The following is a 4,865-nucleotide window of genomic DNA, read 5'->3' on the forward strand; positions in this document are numbered from 1 at the left end:
ATTAGCACAAGTACAGCCATCTGAGGCCCCTGTGAATAAGAGCTGAACTTTATAAGAAAAACTGCGGAATGTCCTCAATGTCCTCGCAGGGAATCCCATATCAGAAAGACAACAGAGCCCGCCCCCATGGTAGAAAGTCCCATATTAGAATGGGAACAGAGCTCAATGCCCTTGAAAGCCCCATATCAGAATGTAAACAGAACTTGAGAAATTCCTCCACCCCTTCTGGAGGTCCCCTAGACCAGCCTATAAAAAACCCAGCTGCAACCCACTTCGGGGTCCAAGTCCCTGCTCCACTGTGTCGGGTGTACTTGGACCCAAGCTCGAGCTTGTAAATAAACCCTCATGCGCTTGCATCGTTGTCAGCTCCTCGGTGGTTTCTCGGATTCGCAATCTTGGGCACAACAGGACAAGGTCAGTCTGTGACTGTCATGGATCGAGACAACAAGACAAGACCACCCCGTAATCAGGTCTGAACACTACAAAACCATGAACATCATCCATTACAGATGGAAAGAGAAGAAATGACACATAATTGGAGAAAAATTCAAGACTGGAGCTAGGAGTTTTCTGAAGACAAGAATGAGGTCCAGCTATCCTGCCCCAAATAATGGTCAGGCCCAGGGCAAGAATAAAAGTAGAGACCCCCATACCATGTATCTAAATATTGTAAAAATATAACTCAAGCTAAAGACTGTTCAAAAATATATGTTCTATTCCCCCATCTTAACAAATATGTACTATTAACAACAAAATAAACAGTCGTGTGAAGCTATGCTCTGGATCTGAGTAAGGATGAATGAACTTAATTATTATTGCATAAATCTGGGTGTTCTGTTAACAGTGGCCCAGTACGGGAGGCCTAGTGATGTGTGGATGGGTAATAAAATAGACATTTGTGATCTGTAAATGATAAATAGGTATATTTATATTTTTAATAATTTATATCACTATAAGTTATATACTTAATTGTTTATAAATGATTAATCTCCATTCTTTAAGACCACTTTTCTTTGTTTACCTTTATTTCAGTAAAATCACTAATTATTTTATTATAATAAAAATTATCCACATAATTTAATGGAAAACAATATGGAGCTTCCTCAAAACTTAAAAACTGATCTACCATATGACCCAGCAATCCCACTTCTGTGTGTATACCCAAAGGAAATGAAAACGGGATCTCAAAGAGACACGTGCATTTCCCTGTTTATTGCCGCACTATTCACAAGACCCAACGTATGGAAACAGGCTGAGCGCTCATCAACAGATGAACGGATATAGAAGGTATGATATATATTTACGATGGAATATTATTCGGTCATGAAAAGGAGGACATCCTGCCATGTGCAACAACATAGATAAACCTTGAAAACATTAGGTTAAGTGAAATAAGTCAGAGAAAAGACAAGTAGTATATGATATCACTTATATGTGGAATCTAAAAAAAAATCATAAAAAGAGAGTAGAATGATGGTATTTAATTTTAAAAATAAAAAAAGAAAGAAAATCTAAACTAGGTTTAATTTGAGATTTTTGACTAGGAGTTACAGGGTTTAAAGAGAATGTGGTTTGGCCAGAATAACTGTGATATTTATGAGAGGCATTTGAGAGGCTCAGCGTTCTTCTGCCTTTACTTCACCTTTGCCTTCTATCTCGTGCTGGAACCTGCCCTGATTCCATGAATGAAGCAGCAACTGCGTTAGACGGTAATGCCACTGGCCCGGGTCCAACACGCCACCCATGGCAGTGTGAAGGCTTGTGAAGTGTTCAGAAAAGGCCCATCCTCACGCTGGCACCGCTTCAGAGTGTGTGGAGCTGTGCATTGCTTTGGATCTAAGGGTTAGAAACAGGAAAGCTCAAAGTGCCTTCTCTGTCTCTGCTGCAGACTTGTTAAAACGCCCTTCACCCCCTCCCCCCACCCCGGGTGGGTAAAACATACAGTCGACAACTTCAGATGCATCATCAGAGGTGGGACTCCGTGTTAGGGACTCAGTGTTTGTGTCCCCCCTACATTCCTATGTTGAAGCTCTACCCACCAATGTGATGTTATCTGGAGGTGCAGCCTCCTCCGGGAGGTGATTAGGGTCAGATGAGATCAGGAGGGTGGGCTCCACATGATGGGATTAATGCTCTTAGAGAGGAGACGCGAGCTCATGCTCCCTCATGCTCGTGCTCGCCCTCCCTCTTATTCTCGGCCACGTGAGGACATAACCACAAAGACAGCACTTACCAGAAATCGAATCATCTGCATCTGGATCTCGGGCTTCCCAGCCTCCAGAACTGTGAGAAAATAAGTGTGTTGTGTAGGGCATCAGTCTGTGGTGCTGGGTATGGCAGCCTGGGCTGACCGGTGTGGTACGGAATCATTGTCGTTAACTACACGGAAAGGGGATGAGTGGCCGCAGCAGGTTGGAGCACATGACTTCTTAGTTCTGAACACACATAAATCCTCTTTGAATAAGAAAGAGAGTTTCGGGCATCATTTTTGTTATATTCTACATGTGGCCAATCTTATTAGGGTGAAATGAGGCAGTTACGTGCACAGCACGTCTCCTGGGAGCTCCACCTCTCACCTCTGCCGTGGTGTGGAAATTCCCTCCCTCGGGGTCACTCTTTAAGGCACCTTCTGGAAAAACAGGCATTTTTAACTGGGTCATTCTAAAGGAATGCCAAAAAAACCTTGTAACCTCTCGGGGGGATGACCTGGACTCCGATGAAGCTGTTTCAGGTTTCTAATCTGATTCTTTCAGGGGCTCCCGAGGGAGGCAGGGCAAGTACTATTGCTCTTGCTGTAGGAAAGAGTATCACAGAGAACGGATGAGTGACTCGCCTTAATCTACACAGATGTCAGATCCCAAATCCTAGAAATGCAAAACCATCCCGCAGCTTCCTTGGGGTCAGGGAACAAGCTGGGAGGTTACTTACTGAGCTGGGATCAGTGCGGGGGGTGGGAGCCACGAGAGAGCTATCCTCTCTGCAGCATAGGGCTCAGTTCACCAGGGAAAGTGGCTCCGCCTGAGTGATGCAGAATCAGCGCCGACACATTCATCCCTGGTTCTGACCTCCTTATTGGCCAAGTCCCTCCTCTTTGCTTTTATTACACTTCTTTCTGTGTTCAAGAGATTTTCATTACGCAGTGTACCTTAAGAATGCACATGGTTAATAATAAGGCTCAAAGTGATTATTTCCCAACTTCTAGCATCTTTGCCTGTCCTTGCACCCGTTGCTCCCTCCGTCTGGATGCTGTTCCTTTCTGTCCCTCCACCACTACCACACCCACGCCCATAGCTGGCCCGGCAACTGTCTTCCCCCAGAGTTAGGCTGATAAGACACAAGCGTACATATTGATCAGAGCAATACATGCTAGTTATGCAAATGCAGAAGACCAGAAGTTAATTTACAAAGATACTAACAGGTTTGTGTCAGGACATCTAAGTGGTCTTTCTGTGAGATCATGATAGTGACTTTATCATTTTAAGATGCAATAAAATACCACTCAAAATACTTTTCTCTGGGAATTCCTCTCAAACTAGTAGTTACTAGCTGGTAACTTTACTCCTGTTACAGCAGGTAAACCTTCTGTTCTGTAACCTGCTAGAGAGAAAGAAAGAGCACATGGACTTTGGAGCTATGTAAATCCCGCTTCTGCCTCTTTCTAACAGTGTTTTTTTAACCTTTGAGCCTGAGTTTTCTCATCTGTAGGACTGAAATAATCCTTACCTAGGAGGGTAAGGACCAGAGGTCCCCTGTGTAAGGCAGCTGGTGCAGTGGCTGACCTACGACGTGTCTGTAGTACAGGTAGTTCTCATCTTGCCGAGACCGCTTCCACGGACAGCAGCGTGTAATCCATCTCACGTCCCTCAATGTGCAGCAGAGGCTCCAGCACAAAGCCGGGGCTCTAAAAACGTGCATAGAATAAATACACAAATGTATGAACAAATGAATGGATGCGGGGGACACAGTAATCCCATCGGTAGCTCATCTACTAGAACACCGAAGCCCCCCAGCCAAAGACCAGCGACAACACTTGTGTGGTTGGACCAGTTGGGTTCACCTCCACAGCCAGGAAGACTGTGCGCCATGGACATCTCCGTCGGGTTAGGAAGGGTTCATGACAGGAGCCAGACTTGGTGTCAAGACTCGTTTGGAGAAGGCTCAAGGAAATGGGGCTTTGCTTTGGATCGAGTGCTGTCAGGAAGCAGGTACGAGCCTATGACTGGATCTTATCTAGAGAGGAGAGGAGAGCAAGGCTGGTGCTGTGTTTCCTAAAGATCTAGCAGCCACTTGTCTTAGGCAGGATGGGAGGGATGCTGGGGCGTCTTTGCGGTTTGGATGATGTTCATGGTTTTGTAGTGTTCAGACCTGATTACGGGGTGGTCTTGTCTTGTTGTCTCGATCCATGACAGTCACAGACTGACCTTGTCCTGTTGTGCCCAAGATTGCGAATCCGAGAAACCACCGAGGAGCTGACAACGATGCAAGCGCATGAGGGTTTATTTACAAGCTCGAGCTTGGGTCCAAGTACACCCGACACAGTGGAGCAGGGACTTGGACCCCGAAGTGGGTTGCAGCTGGGTTTTTTATAGGCTGGTCTAGGGGACCTCCAGAAGGGGTGGAGGAATTTCTCAAGTTCTGTTTACATTCTGATATGGGGCTTTCAAGGGCATTGAGCTCTGTTCCCATTCTAATATGGGACTTTCTACCATGGGGGCGGGCTCTGTTGTCTTTCTGATATGGGATTCCCTGCGAGGACATTGAGGACATTCCGCAGTTTTTCTTATAAAGTTCAGCTCTTATTCACAGGGGCCTCAGATGGCTGTACTTGTGCTAATGCTAAACTTGAGGTGGGATGGCCTTGATTT

General features: G+C 45.5%; 1 long non-coding RNA gene across 1 annotated transcript; it reads right to left on the minus strand.

The window, feature by feature from the left end:
- Window positions 1–1,191: 1,191 nt before the first annotated feature.
- On the minus strand, window positions 1,192–4,472 carry LOC121480880. Its single transcript, XR_005985134.1, has 6 exons — window positions 4,422–4,472; window positions 3,724–3,901; window positions 2,929–3,112; window positions 2,577–2,792; window positions 2,234–2,454; window positions 1,192–1,836 (listed from the first exon to the last, which is right to left on the minus strand). It is a non-coding gene; the product is annotated as an uncharacterized LOC121480880 (long non-coding RNA).
- Between the last annotated feature and the right edge of the window lie 393 nt (window positions 4,473–4,865).

The sequence above is a fragment of the Vulpes lagopus genome, chromosome 23 (genome assembly GCF_018345385.1).
Source record: "Vulpes lagopus strain Blue_001 chromosome 23, ASM1834538v1, whole genome shotgun sequence".
Lineage (NCBI taxonomy): Eukaryota > Metazoa > Chordata > Mammalia > Carnivora > Canidae > Vulpes > Vulpes lagopus.